The sequence below is a fragment of the Chionomys nivalis genome, chromosome 2, assembly GCF_950005125.1.
Source record: "Chionomys nivalis chromosome 2, mChiNiv1.1, whole genome shotgun sequence".
NCBI lineage: Eukaryota > Metazoa > Chordata > Mammalia > Rodentia > Cricetidae > Chionomys > Chionomys nivalis.
Genome location: NC_080087.1, coordinates 55,808,451 through 55,830,421, shown reverse-complemented (window position 1 = coordinate 55,830,421; position 21,971 = coordinate 55,808,451). Strand labels below are relative to the sequence as shown.

At 42.9% G+C, this 21,971-nt stretch overlaps 1 protein-coding gene across 4 annotated transcripts in view; it reads right to left on the bottom strand.

Moving 5' to 3' along the window:
* Mettl24 (methyltransferase like 24) overlaps positions 1-21,971 on the bottom strand; it is a 130,264-nt gene that overhangs the window by 805 nt on the left and 107,488 nt on the right. The window lies entirely within an intron of this gene.

The following is a 21,971-nucleotide window of genomic DNA, read 5'->3' as shown; positions in this document are numbered from 1 at the left end:
CATCATATCATGTCATAATATCATATCACACCATATCATCTTATCAACCTCCAAAGGCAGCAGAATTTTTAAATTTTCAGAGTTGGAAGTCAATTCCAAGTGTCCACTCTAAAAATTTTTATTAAATATTTTTCACAGAATATATTTTGATCATATTTTGTCTCCTCCCTCAGTTCCTCCAAGATTCTCCCCACTTTCTACTCAAGATCCAAAAAAGACAAGTACTGCATGTTTTCTCTTATATGCTGATGTTAGTTTTTAAGCTTTAGATGTGTGTGTTTCAATCTGAATAACCAAGTAGCCATCAATGACATAAATTTCCAACTTTACTTCATATTGTTAATAAATACAAACAATGAAACATTGTAATGGTAAACATTGTAATGGACGGAGTCAAATTTGGCTTCTTGGTTACCATTTCTCATGGGTAGGTTTGCTAGCGGCAAGCAGAGGCCTTGCCACAGCTCCTTTAAGAGACTTCCTGACTCAGTGATAGTGGCAAAAACCATGAGGCTCTTTTAAGACCCTGATACCAGCATTGTTTGCCATAGCCAGAACCTGGAAACAACCTAAATGCTCCTAGACCAAAGAATGGATAAGGAAAATGTGGTACATTTACACAATGGAGTACTACACAGCAGAAAATAATAATGACATGGAATTTGCAGGCAAATGGATGGATCTAGAAAACATCATATTGAGTGAGGTAATCCATACTCAGAAAGACAAATATCACATGTACTCATAAGTGGTTTTTAGACATAAAGCAAAGAAAACCAGCCTACAATCCACTTGCCAAGATAGGATAGATAATAGAATATTTTTTTCTAATTTTGCCAAATACAAATGGACTCAATAGTCTTACTTAATAACTGTTTTGTTGTATATAATTTTGCTACGTTAAGGCTAAAACCTTCATTTTTAATTAGACAAAAGGGGAAATGCTATGGATTTGCTCATTGTTAAGTAAAAGCTGATTGGACAATAGCTGGGCAGGAAGAGATTGAGTGAGAAAGACTGACTAGGAGAATTCTGAGAAGAGGAAGGGCAGAGTCTGGAGACATTGGCCAGATGCAGAGAAAGCAAGATGGGCTTGCCATACTGAGAAAAGTCACCACCATGTGTCAGAGCATGGAGTATGAGTTAACTTAAAATGTAAGAGCTAGTTAGCAATAAGCTTGGGCATTTATAAGTGATATAAGCCTCTGTGTGGTAATTTGGAAAGCATCTCCTGGATATTTGGGACCGAGTGGCTCTGGGACAGGAAACTTCTGATTACAATGGCCTCTTGTGCTTTCTGCCCAGGGCCAGCAGATGCCTAAGGAAGAGCAGTCAGGGTGCATTCACCACGGTGCCCCATGTCCTACAGTCTTTCCCCACAATCTGCATGCCACTCCAAGGAGCCCAGTCAAGTCTGCTAGCATGGCGGTCATACACAGGGAAGGACAGAGGGCCACGCCTGCAGGATTGTTCCCACAGGTGTCGTCCCCTGGAGTCTTCATTAGGATTTGAAGTCTAAGAAAGAGATTTATGGTTTCTGAGTATTAAAATCATCATTTCATGGTTTCTTTTAAAAATTACAGACTAGAATAGCGTTCTAAAACAAAACAAACAACCACAACAAGCCATGAAACATCTCCTATTTATTAAATGACATTTACTTCCCAGGTAAGACGGAATAAAGGAAGATAGGATGGGAAGAATTATTTTTACAATGAAGTTATGAGTCAGCTCCTTTCTGCTGTCTTTGCACAAAATCCATTGGAATTACAGAATCTCCACCACCAGAAATAAATGGGCGTGCCTCCGTGGCAGAGTGATTTCCTAGCAAACATGAGGCCCCTAGTTCTCATGCCCACCACCATAAAAAAATATTACCAAGCTACCAAGCTAAATAATTATTTTTGCAATGTTAATTTACTTATATATCAGCACTAATGGAAGAGTAATTCTGTTGGTGACTGTGGTGGTTGGAATAAGAATGGCCCCATAGGCTCATATATTTGAATGCTTGGTCTTCAGGGAGTGGTGCTCCTTGAGACAGATTAGGAGGTGTGGCCTTGTTGGAGGAAGTGTGTCACTGGGGGTGGGCTTTGAGGGGTCAAAAGTTCAAGCCGGGCCTAGTGTCTCTCCCTGATGCTTGCCTATCCAGAGGTAGAACTCTCAGCTCCTCCAGCACCATGTCAGCCTGCGTGCCACCATGCTTCCTGCCATAATGAGAATGGACTAAACCTCGGAAACTGTAAGCCAGTCCCCATTAAATACTTCCTTTGTAAGAGTTGCAATGGTCATGGTGTTTCTTCAGAGCAATAGAACACTGACTAAGACAATGACCTTAGTTACCATTTATGAAAACAGACTCAGTCACACAGCTTGGAGAGGCAGTGGTAAAATATGAAGTCTGCGTATTATAGCATGTACATGTGTGTATGTGTGTAGATTTATGCATGCAAGTGTATGTGAATGCATGTACGTGTGTGTGTGTGCACGTGTATGTATGCCTATAAACATATGTGTAGAAGTCAGAGGTCATGTGGTGTCTCTGCATCCTGCATCCTATTTTTTTCTCTATCTTATTAATTTTTAAGATGAGGTTGCTTGTTAAAGCTAGAGTTCATGTTTGGGGCTAAACTGGCTGGCCAGTGAGCCCAGGAATCATCCTATCTGCACCCCAAGGATTCCCCTTCACCCAGAACTGGGATTATAGATGCCACCACACCCAGTATTTATATGGGTGTTGGGGTTCTTGACTCAGGTCCTCAAGCTTGCAAGGCAAGCACTTTCCCAACCAAACCATCTCTAGCTTCTTGTATTTTCTAAGCATTAAGGAACACTATCCTTCCAGTAAGCCACAACAGGAAGGAGTAACAACATTCTAAGAAGCCTTGGCCTTAGAAAACCAAGCGCTGATGGGAGACTGAATGTGGGTCAGTGAGGTGCTTGAATCAGTATCACTGAATTTTCAGAGCACTTTGTAAAATGGGTAATTTGGCCCCATGGAAGTCTGAGGACATCAGACACAATGATTGCTGAAATGGAAGGAAACATTCAAAGGAACAGGGACTGGAGTCCCTAGGCACTTTGGCTCCCCAGGAGGCTGCTGGCCAGAGTCACTACGATCTGGATCTTCAGAACTGAGACTGTCTTTGCAGCTTTATAAACGTGGGTGGACAACACCAAATCCTGCCAGCGCCGTCTGAACAGTAAGTTTTCCAAATGGTGTTACCACGCGAGAGTCCCACGTCCTTGGAGGCAGGCGTTCTTCGAGTGCTCTCGGAGTTGTATGGAGGAGAAGGAGCACAGACATCACATGTAATTGCCACAAGAAAGTGGACTTTGCCTAATGCCCTGAGACCTGCAACACACGCTTAGCACTCTTTGGTTCTATTTTGTTTTGTTTTTAGAGACAGGGTTTCCTCTGTGTAACAGCCCTAGCTATCCTAGAATTAGCTCTTTAGACCAGACTGGCCTCCAACCCACAGAGATCCACCTGCCTCTGTCTTCCGAGTCCTAGGATTAAAGGAGTGCCACCTCCGACCGTCTACACTTGGCACTCTTGATTGGATGTCCTGGAACCAAGAACAGAGAGGTCTTAGGAAAGTCAATGTCTGCAAACTGGCTGTGGTCAGTGGTTTCAAAATAAATGGAAAAGGTGAAAAACAACATTTTTTCTTCCTGAAAGTAGCTGAGCAAAGATAGGTCCATGGGAATACGGGCCAGGATAAATTAATTCTTATGAGTTGGACCCAAGGGAATTAATTCCCTCTATTTCACATTTCAGCTGCATTGGCACGCCTATAGCCTTGGTTAGTTAACTTGGCGGTTTGGGGCAGAATCCTTCTGGATTAAGAGTAATTAAGTTGTCAAAAGAAATATTTAATCAAAATTTCACAAAATGTCCTAATTGGTAGAGAATGCACCCAAAATTCAATGATCGGCATGTGTTGTACTGAGTCACACAGCCAAGAATTTCTTAGGTTCCTTGCAGATGCATTTCCCCCCCAGACTTAGGTTTTCTGTGAGTTTGGATACAATGAACAACAAACACAAATCAGAATGTGGAAAGGACAGGGTAGGGTGGGGATGCAGCACAATAGAGTAGACTGCTTAGCAAACAGGAGGAGGAAAAAACCAAAACCAAACAAAAACAAAAAACAAACAAGGAAGTCAGGAGTGGGTGCATGGGGAGGCAGGCTAAAGTTTATTAGATTGACATCGAGCTGAAAACTCTTCTGGTAAAGATACAACTGAATATATCATCTATTTTCCAGACAAATTCTAGAGGTGTATTTAATATGTGTATGGGTGTTTGGGCTGCACACATCTATGTGCACCACAGAGGTCAGAAGAGAAAATTAGAACCCTTGGAACTGAAGGTGCGGATATTTGTGAACAGGAATGCTGGGGACCAAACCTGGGTCCTCTACAAGAGCAACGAGTTCTTTTTAGTGCTGAGCAATCTTTCTACCCCCTCACCCCAACATATTTTAAATAAATTATCCACCAGAAGTTATAAGCAACCAGAACAGAACCAAACAAAGCTAAACTGTAGCAAATACATACTTGCTTCCGAAATGCAGTTTTTATTCGCTTGATGAAAAATATCTTCTAAAAGCAAACCGTATGCTAAATGCGACAACACCCCTACCTTCCCTGTCCCAGTGACACAGAGCCCCTACCTTCCCTGCCCCAGTGACACAGAGTCCCTGCTCTGACTCAGCCTTCCAGCGGTGTGGCCTGCAGTCGCCCACTGCTCTTCCCGGCCTCACTCCTGAGAGCACAGCCAGCCGGAGCCCAGGGAGTAAAGCTGAATCTCCTCTCCCATCATGCACTTCCTTTTGCTGGCATTTCAGAATGTCCCATTACCATGAACAGTTTTGCAAATGTAATTTTCACTATCACCGCAAAATGCAGATAATATTATTGTTATTATTAAGCACTAAAGATTTCTGGGTAAGATATGCCACATTTAAGATTCTAATACCAGCTTGGAACAATTATGGCACCCCAAATCATGCAAATGATTGTATTGGGATAATCAAGCGCCAAACCTAACATAGTTGGGTTAAACAATGTTTCTCCTGAAAAACAAGTAAGTGGCAATGTCTAGGAGACTCTGGAATAAGTAATGACATATTTTTGGTAGGAGGGTCTCAAAGAGGTTAGAAGAAACAATCCGTCTGGTATCATTTCAAAGGTATTGAAGAGGTCCTAGCATCAAATATCATCTCCTTTCCTAACACCTCAAATACCCAATAAGTTGGTTTTTACACAACTTTCTGAAGAACTGAGAATTTTAATTTTAACTGGATTGAAATGTGATACCTTCTGGCAACATCCTCACTAAGGGTACAAGCCTATGCCTGGGCTGATCCACCCGGATCACAGCTGATCCATGATCCCTCTCCGGGATGACATGAAAGGAGAGGAAGTGGGCTGTGTACCTGAGTGAGCTTTGTAGGTTGCCATAACAAAGAGCAACAGACCAGTGACCTAAAACTTGATGCTTGTCATCTCATCGTCACAGCATCTGAAAGTCCATGTTTCTCCCTAGAGGTCCTACCTCTCTCCAGGCTTGGCAATGTGGCATTCTTAGCATCTGCATCACCTGGTCTCTGCCTGTACCTTCTCACGATAGTCTCTGTGTCCTGTATCCGTGTCTGGGTCCAAATTTTCCCTTTCATAGAGGCTTCAGCCATTTTGGATTCGAGTCAAGCATGCTCTCTTATGATTTCCTTTTAGGTAATACATCTGCAACAACCATATTTCCAAACAAGGCCATGTTCTGAAGTGCCGGAAAAGCAGGATTTAACTGGTAACAAGTGGCTCAAGGCAGCCACTGCAACGGGGCTTTTGCAAGACAGTATGGACTCAGGAGCCACTGCTTAGACAGCAGGGCCTGTTAAAGTCAGCCAAAGGTAGCAACTATCTAAGGCAATTATGACTGTCACTCTGCCAGTCATGACATCAGCCAACACTGACAGCTTCATCCTTGCTAAATACCCAAACCAGGCAAATCAACCAATCTTGAAGGCCAACCAAAATCACCATGGAAACATGCCCATATCTCATTTCCCTGGTTCTTTCTGCCAGGCAAGCAAGTACAGCCTGCTTGGGGCACTTTCCCACTCCCCGAAGACATCCCCGAAGACATAGCTCCCTGTCCCTCTGTAACCCTTCAGGTTCACAGTGTCCTTTCATCAACAGGTCTTCATCTAAGCTCATTTTTAGCAGGCCTCCCAGCAGGATGAGCAGATTTGGCTCATGCTGGCCACCTTTGAAAAGAGCAATAATGGGAGCTATGCCTTTCATGTAAAGCCTAGTCTGGATGTCAAAATTGCTTTGCATTCTATCAGTCAAAACAAACCACAAAGCCAACTCAGAGGTTAGAAAAGACAATAGAGTCTAGCCACAGAGGGAAGAAGGAACAAGCATGCAGTGGGGGTGAGGGGGGGGAGCTGTTCATGGCCACCTTTGTAGACGATTGGCCCCAGTGATTAAAAGCAATTGTACTTTATGCAAATCTGTAAATGAACTATGTATTGTCAATGTTGGCATAGATACAGATGTTTAATAGACTCGCGCAATCAAGGTATTCAGTTTGGTACACCTGGAAACCAGGACTGTTGGCATGCATGTGGGATATTTTCTTGATGGCTATTGATGTGGGATACCCAGTCCACTGTGGGCAGTACCATCCCTATGCAGGTGTGCCTGAGCTAAGTAAGAAAGGTAGCTGAATATTAGCCTGTGTGCAAGTCAGTAAGCAGTGAGCCTCCATGGTGTCTCCTTCAGTTCCTGCCTCCAGCTCCTTCCCTGACTTCCCTCAATGATGGCGGGTAACCTGTAATCCTCTCCTTCCCCAAATTCCTCTTGGTCAGTATTTTATCAAAGTGACAAGCTGCAAACTGGCACAATTATTGTAAAGGAAGTAACATTAATTATAAGTGACATTTGTTCATAGAATCAACTTTTCTTGGACCTTAACAGAGAACCTGGGATACCTAATGAATTAGAATAACTGATAAAACATGGAGGAGAGACGGAGACATGGTGACACACTGCTGTATCCCCCATCACTCTAAAGGCTTGGGCATGAAGATTAGAGGCTTGACTATACAGCCATGCTACATTAGCAAGACCCTATTTTGATTTTTTTTTTAAAAAGAAAGAAACCTAAGAAAGGCAACCAAAGCATGTTTTTATTTCTTAAGTAGTTAATTTATTTTTTGTATTTTACAAGTAAAATGTTGGAAGGGCTATTTGACAAACTAGTATTATCTGCCAATGCTACAGACATTTTTAATAAGAACAAAAGCATCCCCTGGTGGCCCTTATAATCTAGGCCAAGTGTCCTGTTGCATAGCAAATAGAGGCAGATTTGGAAAACATCATACTTGGAGGAATAAATTGTTATCTTTAAATTATGACTTGCTTGATAAACAACACCAAGCAAACATTTTAATGGCGATTACAACTGCAAGGGATGTGTAGAATAAACCCTGCACTCTAGCTCCAGGGAGAGCAAAGGCGATGAAACAATACGCCAATCAGTGCTCTTCTCTGGGGCTTCTTTGATTGCGGCTTTACAAGGTACAGTAGAGAGTTGGGACAGGGACACAAGGGAGGGTGGCTGTGCACGCTGAGTTAGAGTCCGGACAGTGGAACATATTATCCCAATCAAGATGATCTTTTAGAAAAATTAAATTGTCCTAAATTGGGAATGAATATTAAACATGAATAATTTGTTAGTCTAAGTGCCGTTTAGTAAGTGGCAGAGGCGGGCTTTGGGTAAACAGTGAAAATCAGATAAGATGAGAAACAACAACTAAGCAGTATGAATTATGTGAATGATGGAGACTGTGCTGAGGCCCGCAGAGAAGGCTTTCAGAGCCCCTCTGAGATGTTCCACTGCAGCCACCAGCTTCTGGCCTCCAGGCACCCAGTGGAGAGCACCTCTTAAGTGGACATACATTTCTGCTTTGATAAAGCTTCGTTATATTTATATTAATAATGCAAGTCTGATTTATTAAAAAAACTCAATAAATATTCAGAGACAGCACTTCTATTAGACAAATTTAAAATTAACTCTGTGTGTTGAAGCAACAAGTGGAAGCCACATTGACTTTGTCTTTTATTTTTTATTTTTTGGGGGGTTTTCTAAGACAGGGGTTTCTCTATGTAACAGCCCTAGCTGTCCTGAAACTAGCTCTTGTAGACCAGGCTGGCCTTGAACTCACAGAGATCCACCTGCCTCTGCCTCCCGAGTGCTGGGATTAAAAATGTGTGCCACCACTGTCCCTCTTTGTCTTAAGTACTTTAGAAGTAATCTTAAACCAGCAGCACTGGTCTCTTCAACAATTTGGAAGCTACGAGCATGATAATTCCAAGTAATCAAACAATCTTGCTCTAGCTTGCCAAGAACTCTGATAGTTAGATTTATCTTTCAAGAAGGAATATTTCTCCTAACTACACAATTGCAAGCAGGAACTACTGAGCAGTTAACTGTAGGCTTCAGTCAATTTTCATGTCCGAAATTGTGGCATAGGAGAAAGGACGCTAAACTTGAAAAATTCTTCAGACTAAACCCTATTTAGTAAGTTTGAGGTAGGTAAAATATTAGCATTTTGTTTTAACAAATTAAAACTCAGGCACTTGTCATGTTCGTCACAGCCGGCAGGACTCAGTGTCACGGTCAGGATGGCATGGCCTCCAATCTTTCGGATTGATCTTCAGATACATACGTCATGTGAAAGTTCACAATACCCATGAAAAACAAACGACACTGTGCTTGACAGTTTCATGTCAACTAGACACAAGCTAAAGTCGTCTGAGAGAAGGGAACCTCGGTTAAGAAAATGCTTCTATAAGAGGGGCTCATAGGCAAGCCCATAGGGCATTTTCTTAGTTAGTGATTGATGGGGAGGGCCCAGCTCATTGTGGGTGGTGCCATCCCTAGGCTGTTGGTTCTAGGTTCGGTAAGAAAGCAGGCTGAGCAAGTCATGGGGAGCAAGCCAGTAAGCAGCACCCTTTCATGGCCTCTGCATCAGCTCCTGCCTCCAGGATTCTGCCCTGTTTGAGGTTCTGTCCTGACTTCTTTCAATGATGAAAAATGATTTGGAAGTGTAAGTCAAATAAACTTACTTTGGTCATGGAGTTTCATCACAGCAATAGAAAACTAAATAAAAACACTCGCTAATCACAGGAATTCTACTCTGGAATGTTGTAAATTCTACAATCAATCCTATGATGAGTTATATCCACTTTAGTGTAATCTATCTGCCTTCAGTGCAGATTTGTGTGCACGTAACTGAACCGTGAAATTGCAGATGAGCACAGTACTAAGCCACTCTTCTGCCTTTACCATGGGTAAGCAGGACAACCACCGGCTTTACGGCACAGGGCTGTGGACAAGGTTCCATACCATATGGAACCATGTTCTTAAGATGGTGCCTGGTCCAAATGAGGGGAGGCCTCATAGAAGTCAAAATGAAGCGCACAGTAGCAGCAGCAGAGGCTGCTGACCCCAGGGTGCTGTACTTTGTCAAAGTGAATAAAGAACTGGAAGGGAATGGCAATTCTGCCCAATAAAGTCTGTGAACATCTCATCCACTACAACTACAAGGGAACTTAAATTTGTGTTTCATTTACATGAAGCTTATAGAAATAAATACCTAAATATTTTAATAGGAATAAATTTTTTTACCTATCATACAAATTACTGTAATTGTAATTATCTTAATTCACCATAATTACTTAAGATTATTTACCAGACTTCATCTTGACATAGCTTCCTGGGCGAGCCTTTCAATTACTTGTTTCATTACATTTCCTTAGGGATTAGAGTGTGACTCAGGGCCAGAGCGCTGTTTAGTGTGTGTGAGACCAGAGGCTTGATCCTCCCTGTCACAAGAAACCTATGGAAATCCTTTCACCTAAGCAAATTCAAAGATTAAAGGTGTAGATATGTATGCTTTATAAAGTGAACACCCAAAATTATGAGGCAAAGGTGAAAAGAGCCAGAGATAGTGGTTGTAATTCCAGCACTAAAGAATTTGAGGCAGGAGGATTAATTTAAGTCCAAGACTTCCCTGAAATATATGACTTTTAGACTGGTCTGGGGCTACACAGTGAGAACCTACTCTAACAGACAAATAGAACAAGCCCACTAAAAATAATTAAAAAGAAAGAAAAGAAAAGTGTATGGTAAAAGAGGTAGGCAAAACCGAGAGAATTTTACTCTAACATTCCTAAAATTAAGCATGGAAGTAAAAAGATACTACATTTATTTTCATAAACTATAGGAATTGCAACTTTCCTAACAGTAAAAATGCAATGCTGTGTGTATAACAAATGATGTCTAAGCACCGTTTCATACGCGCACAAGGCCATAAAGATCCGTGAGTATCAGCAGCAGAGGAAAGACCCCAGCCCTGCGGCCGACTGGACAAAGTGAGGAGTGCAGGTTAGCGTTCCTGTCAGCGTGGTACGAGTTTGATCAGCTGTGAAGAGCAAACTTCAGCTGAGAAGATGCTCCCATCAAACTGGCCTGTAGCAAGTCCATGGTGCATTTCCGGATTAATGACAGATCTGGGAGAACCCAGCGCAACTGTAGGGAGAGCCACCCCTGGGGTCGGTCTCGGGTTGTATAAGAAAGCAAACTGAAACAAAAAACTCAGGATAGCCAAAACAATCTTATATAACAAAGGAACTTCTGGAGGCATTACCATCCCTGACTTCAAACTCTATTACAGAGCTACAGTATTGAAAACAGCTTGGTACTGGCATAAAAACAGAGAAGTCGACCAATGGAATCGAATAGAAGACCCGGATTTTAACCCTCAATCCTATGAACACCTGATTTTCGATAAAGGAGCTAAAAGTATACAATGGAAGAAAGAAAGCATCTTCAACAAATGGTGCTGGCAGAACTGGATGTCAACCTGTAGAAGAATGAAAATAGACCTATATCTATCACCATGCACAAAACTCAAGTCCAAGTGGATTAAAGACCTCAATATCAATCTGAACACACTGAACCTGATAGAAGAAAAAGTGGGAAGTACCCTACAACACATGGGCACAGGAGACCACTTCCTACATATAACCCCAGCAGCACAGACATTAAGGGCAACATTGAATAAATGGGACCTTCTGAAACTGAGAAACTTCTGTAAAGCAAAGGACACTGTCACTAAGACAAAAAGGCAACCTACTGACTGGGAGAAGATCTTCACCAATCCCGCAACAGACAAAGGTCTGATCTCCAAAATATATAAAGAACTCAAGAAACTAGACTTTAAAATGTTAATTAACCCAATTAAAAAATGGGGCACTGAACTGAACAGAGAATTCTCAACAGAAGAAATTCAAATGGCCAAAAGACACTTAAGGTCATGCTCAACCTCCTTAGCGATCAGGGAAATGCAAATTAAAACAAGTTTGAGATACCATCTTACACCTGTCAGAATGGCTAAAATCAAAAACACCAATGATAGCCTTTACTGGAGAGGTTGTGGAGGAAGGGGTACACTCATCCATTGCTGGTGGGAATGCAAACTTGTGCAACCACTTTGGAAATCAGTGTGGCAATTTCTCAGGAAATTCGGGATCAGCCTACCCCAATACCCAGTAATACCACTCTTGGGAATATACCCAAGAGATGCCCTATCATATGACAAAAGCATTTGTTCAACTATGTTCATGGCAGCATTGTTTGTAATAGCCAGAACCTGGAAACAACCTAGATGCCCTTCAATGGAAGAATGGATGAAGAAAGTGTGGAATATATACATATTAGAGTACTACTCAGCAGTAAAAAACAATGACATCTTGAATTTTGCATGCAAATGGATGGAAATAGAAAACACTATCCTGAGTGAGGTAAGTCAGACCCAAAAAGATGAACATGGAATGTACTCACTCATAATTGGTTCCTAGCCATAAATAAAGGACATTGAGCCTATAATTTGTGATCCTAGAGAAGCTAAATAAGAAGGTGAACCCAAAGAAAAACATATAGTCATCTGCCTGGATATGAACCTTCATCTGGCGATGGATGGAGATAGAGACAGAGACCCGCACTGGAGCACCGGACTGAGCTCCCAAGGTCCAAATGAGGAGCAGAAGAAGGGAAAACATGAGCAAGGAAGTCAGGACAGCGAGGGGTGCACCCACCCACTGTGACAGTGGTGCTGATCTATTGGGAGCTCACCAAGGCCAGCTGGTCTGGGACTGAATAAGCATGGGATAAAACCGGACTCTCTGAACATGGCGGACAATGAAGGCTGATGAGAAGCCAAGGACAATGGCACTGGGTTTCGATCCTACTGCATGAACTGGCTTTGTGGGAGCCTAGCCTGTTTGGATGCTCACCTTCCTGGACCTGGATGGAGGGGGGAGGACCTTGGACTTCCCACAGGGCAGGGAATCCTGACTGCTCTTCAGACTGGAGAGGGAGGGGGAATGGAGTAGGGGGAGAGGGACAGGAGTGGGAAGAGGGGGAAAGGAGTGGGGGGGGAGGGGGAGAAGAGTGGGAGGAGGGGGAGGGAAATGGGAGGTGGGGAGGAGGCGGAAATTTTTTCAATAAATAAATGAAAGAAAACAAACTGAGCAAGCTGGGGGAGCCAGGAAGCAGCATTACCTCCATGCTCCAGTTCCTGCCTTAGAGGAATTCCCTTCATGATCAGAAAATGTAAGCCAAATAAAGCCTTCCCTAAACCATGCTGTTTTGGTCATTTGCATTATCACAGCAACAGAAAGCACACTAGGATATTTGGTATTATATAAACCTATTATAAACTATTATATTTTAATTGTGTGTGTGTGTGTGTATGCATGATGTATATGTATGTGCATGTATGCCATATGCCCATATATGGCAGTCAGAGTACAAATTTGTGGAGTTGGTTCTCTCCTTCCACTTTTATGTCAGTCCCAGGGATCAAACTCAGGTTACCAGGCTTGCTTTACCTGCTGAGCCATCTCCCACCCCACAAAACTGCAATGGTATACTGTACAGGAACTCTTGTGTTTCTGGTTGACACGTGATCTACTTTCTAAGATGTGAAATAAATATAGGCATTTTAAAAAAGTTTTATACAGAACTATTGGATTTACAAAAGTGGCACAGAAGAGAGCACAACAGTCCATTCTTCACATCTGCAATAGTGAGAACTATCCTAAAGTGAAGAGCCTGTGGGAGACAGTAGCTAACAATACCCTTCACACCCTGACATACACTTACTGCATATCCAGTGGGCAAGTGGCTCCCAAGTGAACCTACTATTAAAGCCGAGGTGTCTTTAAGGCCATTCTTTTTGAAATATTTTTTGTGCCCTTTCTACTTGGGTTTGAACAACGAACCCTTCCTCCAACTTGTGCTCTTGGACTTGTGTTTTAGTAAATACAAAAGAAATCAATACAGCAGGGGGTATATCAAGAAAGAGTACCATACGAAGATATAATCACAATGAAGGAAAGCCAAAATATTAAAACTGCAAAACTTGGGGCAGGGGGTGATGGCTCAGCAGTTACAAGCAATGGCTGCTCTTCCAAAGGACCCAAGTTCAGCTTCTAACATCCACATGGCAGCTCAACCATCTGTTGCTCAAGATTGAGGCCATCTGATGGCCTCCGTGACCACCAGGCACAAGCATGGTGCACTTACATAGAAGCGGGCAAAACACTCACATACATAAAATAAAAATAAAGATGTCTATTTCTTTAAATGAAACTTGCATGTCAGGCGTTGGCCTCATCAGTGTGAGGGAAACCTCTCTCCACGCGTGTGTTTGTTTTCAGTAGCAGCACACAGCAAGAAAACCAAAGAAGATAGGAAACACAGGAAGGAGAAATAAGCCAGCAGCCTCCTAGCAACCGAGGATGCTTACCATGGAGGAAGGGCCTGAGGAGTGAAAATGTGACTTCCAGAAGCCTCTGCCTCATTGTGGCACAGCAGGGGATTACTTGTTTTAATCTTTACTTCAGGCATGTTTTAATTCCCAGAAACCAATACGTTTGCCCCACTCCCTTTTAGACCAGGCTGGCTTCAAACTCTCTGTGTAGGCAGTGGGGATGACCTTGTCCTGATCCTCCTTCCTCCGCTCCCTGAACACTGCCATAAGCAAGCACTCCCATGCCAGGTTTGGTGTCCTGCTGGAGACTGAACCCAGAGTTTCATGGAAGGCAAGCACCATACCAGCTGAGCGAGTAGTAAGCCGTCTGCAGTCCTTACTTAAATCCCTATTCATTTCTCTGCTGAGACCACCTGGTGACTTCAGTGCACATGGTGCCCATTTGCACACAAGACACAGGGGAATGATACAATTACCTGTTCTCCAGTGTCTCCAGATCACCTTCTATAGTATATGTTTATACACTGTGCTGGCTAGTTTTATGTCAACTTGAAACAAACTAAAATCATCAGAAAGGAGGGAGGAGGGTCTTCTTTCTATGTGTTGCTTTCATTGGCTAAATAAAGAGACTGCCTTGGCCTTTTGATAGGACAGCAGCTTAGACAGGTAGAGTAGACCAAACAGAATGCTGGGAGAAAGAAGCAGAGTCAGGCAGACGCCATGAATCTCCAACCCGAAACGGATGTAGGTTAGGATCTTTCCCGGTAAGCCACAGCCTCGTGGTGACATACAGATTATCAGAAATGGGTTGAATCAAGATGTGAGAGTTAGCCAAGAAGAGGTTAGAGATAATGGGCCAGGCAGTGTTTAAATGAATACAGTTTTCGTGTAATTATTTTGGGGATTAGCCAGGCGGCTGGGAACTGGGTGGTACACGGCCTGCTCGCTGCTCATCTTTGCAACAGAACCTCAGTTGAGAAAAAAAAATCTTTGTAAGATAAGGCTGCAGGCAGGCCTATAGGACATTTTCTGATTAGTGGTTGACAGGGAGGGCCAACCCATTGTGGGTGGTGCCATCCCTGGGCTGGTGGTTGTATAGGAAAGCAGGCTGAGCAAGCATGGAGAACAAGCCAGTAAGAAGCTCCCCTCCATGACCTCTGCATCTGCTCCTGCATCCAACTTCCTGCCTGTTTTGAGTTCCTGCCCTGACTCCTTCACTATAATAGTGGTATGGAATTGGAAGCCAAATAAAGTCTTCCCTCCCTAAGTTGCTTTGGCCATGGTGTTTCATCACAACCACAATGACTCTGACTAACATACACTTTGCCTTAGACTGCCAGGGCTTCTATGAAAATACCACTTGATGGAGGAAGGTCATTGGCTAATAAAGAAACTGCCTCGGCCCATCTGATAGGGCAGAATTTAGATAGGTGGAGTAAACAGAATAGAATGCTGGGAGGAAGAGGAAGTGAGCTCAGACTCGACAGCTCTGCTCTCTGGAGCAGACGCCATGCTCCCCTCTCCCCGGCAGATGCGATAAAGCTCTGACCCAGGATGGACGTAGGCTAGAATCTTCCCGGTAAGCGCTCCTTGGGGTGCTACACACATGAATAGAAATGGGCCAAGCAGTGTTTAAAAGAATACAGTTTGTGTGTCATTATTTTGGGGCATAAGCTAGCCAGGCAACCATGAGCCGGGCTGTGGGAAGAGGCCCACAGCCCCCACTACAGATGGCGCCCAACGTGCTCTCATCTAAGAGAGGCTTCCTGACTCAGCTTCAGCTGTGAAACCTTGCAGCTCATTTAAGAGGTCCTGCCACGAAATACTTAAAACGGTGTTGGTGAAAAGCTGAAGGCATGCTTTTCGGTTTTCAGCCGTAGCAGGAAAAAAGTTGTGCTGTTTTAAAATGCCGGCTTTCTGGGCCATCCTGCCAGGGCAAACTCTTGACTGAGGCAGGAGGGCCGACTACAGAGAGAGGACTTGATTGTTGTCTGTGGATGTAATGCTGCAGTTTGCTTGTTGGCAAAGACCTTGAAACGCCACAGAGTTGTGATAAACATGGCTACAGCTGGTATCTCCGCCACGAGGCTGGAAAGCTAAGGAATGGCACGACTTTCGTCCTACTGATATTGCTTGGTAAATTAAAGACTCATGTGGTCAGAAAAAGAGAGATATACAGTAAAGAGAGATTCAAAGACAAAAGAAAACTTTAAATGGTTTACAGTGTGTTAAAAGTATATGCAGGCTAAAAGTTCTTAAAAAAAAATAAGGAAGAAAGAGAGTAATTGGGTGTGGTAGTACACACCTTTAATCCCAACACTTTGGAGGCAGAGGGAGATTGACCTCTGTGACTTCAAGGTGTGGTAGCACACGCCTCTAATCCCAATGCCTGGGAGGCAGAGACAGACGGATCTCTGAGAGTTCAAGGACAGCCTGGTCTAAAGAGTTATTCCAGGGGGAAGATATACAGAAAATATAAAATAAAAGTAAAAGTAAATGAAATAGAGGTTAAAATAAAGCCGCACAAAGATGGAAAATACAATGAGAATCTTGATACTGTATGCTATTATGCTCTGTTTGAATTGTTTGCATGCTGAGGAAGGAGCAACAGATGCTAAAAGATATTTGTTTATAAATGCTGCTGAACTAATCCAAGATAGATATTTTGAAAATACCTTGACTTTAAAATTTGGATCTAAGGACATGATGCTTTGGAAAGGAGTTTCTTTTTTTGTTTTCACAGAGGATGAGATCCTGTGTATTGCTTCTATTCCAATATGGTATGGTGGACCACGCCCTCCTGAAGGGTTGCTGTGAATACCTTCAAAAAATTACTTCACTCGACTGCTGACTGAGATAAATCTAGCACACAGGTTATACCATGAAAGACCTAAATAACAGCGCCCCCATTCAGCAGGAAGCAGTATGGAGAGAAATAACTGCGCCCATGTTCCCATATATTGTTTATGAATGTTCTTTTACATTTAAAGGGGGAGATGATATAGATGTGAATAATTTGCATTGATATGAATCTTCGTTTACTGATATTAATTTAAGGTCAATTTTATTATATGTATATGTATTTCTGATATTGATTAAGGTATTGTGATTGTGTAGTTCATGTAAAAATGTAATGTATATAGGTTGTTAATGGATAATTATCAATAATAGTCAAGTTTGTAGTCATGTTAGTTAGATTTTCTAGATGTGCATGCATATATTTCAGATAGGCATTCATCATATCTTTCAAAGGCTAGAGAATATGGTATTTTAAGTGTTTTAATAACTTAGGGTTTTTCATGACAATGAGACACTCTGCTCCTGGCAGCACCAATCTACTTCAAGAAGAAGATGGGCATCGAAGAGGCACCTTATGGAGTTTGATAGCCATTTGGGCAAGAAACTGCTCTTGCCTGGACTGTTGCATAAACTGGACACAGAGAACCCACAGAGAGAGGACTACTGAACTTGCCTAAGGTGAGATGATCTTTCGGGGTTCCTGATTCATTAAGGAGTCTGCGAGACATTCTGCAGGACAAAGCAGATAGTGACTGAACTGCCTTTGAAATTTCCTGCTTCATGGAAATGTGTGCTGGAAACTATGGGCCTTTAGGCCGAAGATGGATGCCCCAACAGTACAGAGAAACTTTGGGTGACTGTCAAGGCAGCGAGATGTCTCTGTCATTTCTAGAGTTTAGAAGTTGCTTATTTCTTGTTTGCTTAGGTAATATTATATCCTTCTGGAGTCTTTGATAGAGTTGAAGAATAGATAGATAGTTATAGTTTTCTTTAGTTATGATAAAGATAAAATAGATGTAAATATTGTAACTGTAATTCTTACTTGATAACTGTTTTGCGATATGTAATTTTGCTATGTTAGAGCCTTTCCTTTTTGTTTAAACAGAAAAAGGGGAAATGATGGAGGAAGGTCATTGGCTAATAAAGAAACTGCCTTGGCCCATCTGATAGGGCAGAATTTAGATAGGTGGAGTAAACAGAATAGAATGCTGGGAGGAAGAGGAAGTGAGCTCAGACTCGACAGCTCTGCTCTCTGGAGCAGACGCCATGCTCCCCTCTCCCCGGCAGATGCGATAAAGCTCTGACCCAGGATGGACGTAGGCTAGAATCTTCCCGGTAAGCGCTCCTTGGGGTGCTACACACATGAATAGAAATGGGCCAAGCAGTGTTTAAAAGAATACAGTTTGTGTGTCATTATTTTGGGGCATAAGCTAGCCAGGCAACCATGAGCCGGGCTGTGGGAAGAGGCCCACAGCCCCCACTACAACCACTGGCTAGGTGGCTTGAACAGTAGAAACACGTCCTCACGGCCCTGGGGTGGAGGTGTCAGGAGGGCCAGTTTCTTCCTAAAGCCTCTCTGGTTGGCTTACAGACAGTTGCCCTGCCACGCTGCTTTTCTTCTGGGACTCCCAGCAGCTCTTGCTTTCTTATAAAGAAGGCAGTCATGTTGGACTGGCTCCTTGCCCCCGTAAGAACTCATTTGACCCTTTCACCTCCTTAAAGGCCCATGTTCAAAGGCACTGGGAATTTAGGACTTCAATCTATAAACGTAGAGAAAGACAAAATTTTAGTCCTAATATATAAATTATGTGTTCTTTGAAGTGCTTTACCTAGAGGCAACCATTGTCTTCACAGACAAGTCAACTATACCCTTGTTTCTGCTTCAGTAGTGGTTTCTCCTCCATTGTTATTTAGTAACTGTTTCTCCTCCATTGTTAATGGCCAGCTCTGATTCTAGGTCTTACACATCCAAGTCACAAATGAATTGAAGGTGAGTAGCAGAGACTGTGGGAGATATTCATTTTATATGAATGAGGCCTTGACACTCCCTTCAAATAGAGGTAATGCCAGGTTTGTTCCCCACGGTGAACGTCATAGACCGGCAGACCATGCAGTCCCATAGACCACACACACCAAGTGTCCTAAGCTTGCTCTGTGCTTGACTATCGCTTCCTGGAAAGCCTTAATTCATTCGAACAAGAGACTCTTCATCTCACTGTTGCTCACATCTTGTAGCTGACACCCTTGAATCCTGCTGACCTTGTGACAGGGTGGGCTCATATGTCTTGCTGGAGCCCCTGCCAGGGCCACAGAAGGTAACGCAGCTTCTACCTCACTCACCGATACTTTTATTCTTAGAAACCAGCCACTGTGAAACCTTCAACCAGCAACTGAATGAAGCAGATGCAGACATCCACAGAAGAGCATTGGGCTGAGCTCCCAAGGTCCAGTACAGTAAGTGAGAATATGAGCAAAGGGGTCAAGACCATGATGGGGACACCCACTGAAACAGCTTACCTGAGCTAATGGGAGCTCACTGACTCCTGCCTGACAGCTGGGGAACCAGCATAGGATCAAAATAGGCCTTCTGAATGTGGGTGACAGTTGTGTGGCTGGGGCAGACCGTGGGACCACTGGCAGTGAGACCAGGATTTATCCCTACTGCTTGTACTGGCTTTTTGGAACCAATTCTCTTTAGAGGGATACCTTGCCCAGCCTAGATATAGTGGGGAGGGCTTTGGTCCTGTATCAAAGCAATGTGCTAGACTTTATTGACTTTCAATGGGAATCCTTACCCACTCTGAGGAGTGGATGGGGGTGGGGAGGAAAGTGGAGGGAGCCAGAGGAGAGGAAGGAGTGGGAACTGGGATTGATTGGTATGTAAAATGAGAAAAGATAGTGTTTTAAAAAAAACAAATAGAAGCCGGGCGGTGGTGGCACACGCCTTTAATCCCAGCACTTGGGAGGCAGAGGCAGGCGGATCTCTGTGAGTTCGAGACCAGCCTGGTCTACAAGAGCTAGTTCCAGGACAGGCTCCAAAACCACAGAGAAACCCTGTCTCGAAAAAACAAAAACAAAAACAAAAACAAAAACAAAACAAAAAAACAAATAGAAAGAAAGACTAGCCACTGTGCACAGTGTCTGCCCTTCACTGAGAAAGTTCTGAGAATGTTCACATGACTGACCCTAGCAAAGAAGTCATTTGGAGAGAGAGAACTGCTTCAAATAGAGTCAGATACCTGACTCCTGGCCACAAGACTCTGAGCCAGAAGCATCCAGCAGAACGCTTCCAAAACTTTGGCCCACATGAACGGTGAGAGTTAATAACTGACTAGGTCGTAGAGTTTGTAAGCTCTTTCATTTATACCACCGTCAGCAACCAGAAGAGAACCCAAATACTACTTACAGATATCCTTTTGAAACCGGATGGTTAGTAACACTATTAAAATTCTGTATACTTCAAAGCTGCAATTTCTAGAAATTAATACACATTTTACGAAATTATTAAATAATAAATTATAATCATTTTAAAAATTAAACTCAATCAAGCAAAAGAAGCAGATTTTTAAAAAAATGTTTCAAGAGCTTAAAATTTCTCCAGAACTATCAGTGCCCACACATTAGAGAGTACGACCTATGTGAGCATGGCTGAAACATGATATTTTTACACAAAACTGGAATTAATGCCTTACCTGTTTTGACATCTGCTGTGCTGGGGATTGGACCCAGAGTTCGTATGTTAGGTTAATGCGGTACTCTTGAGGTCCACCTCCAGCCTCAAAATTGCTTCATAATGTGACAGATCATGAGTGGATTTCCACATGAGTGAATTTTTGTCTGAAATGTCTTCTCCAGCTAAGCCTCTGAATCAGTCCCTCATCAGACTGAGACTGAGGTGATGAGGGATTATGACAGAAATCAATGGGTGAGATAGTCACACCCCCCCCCCACTGAACTGAGGTAATAAGGGCTATGATAGAAATCAATAGGTGAGGTAGTCACACACACCCCCACTGAACTGAGGTGATGAGGGCTATGATAGAAATCAATAGGTGAGATAGTCACACCCTTGACTGAACTGAGGTGATGAGGGCTATGATAGAAATCAATAGGTGAGATAGTCACACACACACCCACTGAACTGAGGTGATGAGGGCTATGATAGAAATCAATAGGTGAGATAGTCACACCCCTGACTGAACTGAGGTGATAAGGGCTATGATAGAAATCAATGGGTGAGATAGTCACACCCCTGACTGAACTGAGGTGATGAGGGTTATGAGAGAAATCAATGGGTGAGATAGTCACACCCTTGACTGAACTGAGGTGATGAGGGCTATGATTGAAATCAATGGATGAGATAGTCACACCCCTGACTGAACTGAGGTGATGAGGGCTATAATAGAAATCAATAGGTGAGATAGGAGATAGTCACACCCCTGACTGAACTGAGGTGATGAGGGCTATGATTGAAATCAATGGGTGAGATAGTCACACCCCTGACTGAACTGAGGTGATGAGGGCTATAATAGAAATCAATAGGTGAGATAGTCACACCCCTGACTGAACTGAGGTGATGAGGGCTATGAGAGAAATCAATAGGTGAGCTAGTCATACCCCCTCACTGAGAGCCACACCCCTTTCATTTCTAATCTAACATTTTCAATCTAAAGGGAAGAATAAGCCCACGTGAAAAAAGAGTATACCTGATTGTTCTTAAATTTGAAGCCCCCACTTATACCCTTTTTAGGATGGGCTTTATAATGGCTTCATGTTGTGGGAACTCCTTCTGACTATGTGCTGCTTTTATTGGTTAATAAATAAAGAAACTGGCTTGGCCTATAACAAGATAGAAGGAAGGCGGAGTCAGAGAGACTCCATGTAGCTCCACTGGAGACAGACACCTGAACTTTAGCCAGTAATACACAGCCACGTGGCGATACACAGATTACTAGAAATGGGTTAAATTAAGATGTAAGAGTCAACCAATAAGAAGCTAGAGCTAATGGGTCAAGCAGTGATTTAATTAATACAGTTTCTGTGTGGTTATTTTGGGGCTAAGCGGTCCAGAACCAACAAGTGACCTTCTTACTACAGCTTCACTTACTTAACCAGTTACCCTTTGGACACACATTTAAGTTTTATTTCAAAATTGTTAATATTACAAATGGATATGATCAACAAGCTAAGATTTCAGACATGATGTTCTTGGTGTAATTCTCCAGAAGTAGAGGATTAGCCTGTTGTTCCCTCTAGTTCTGCACTTGTGACATTGGGAGACGCCAGCTTGTGCTGAGACTCAGAGCAAACAGACGG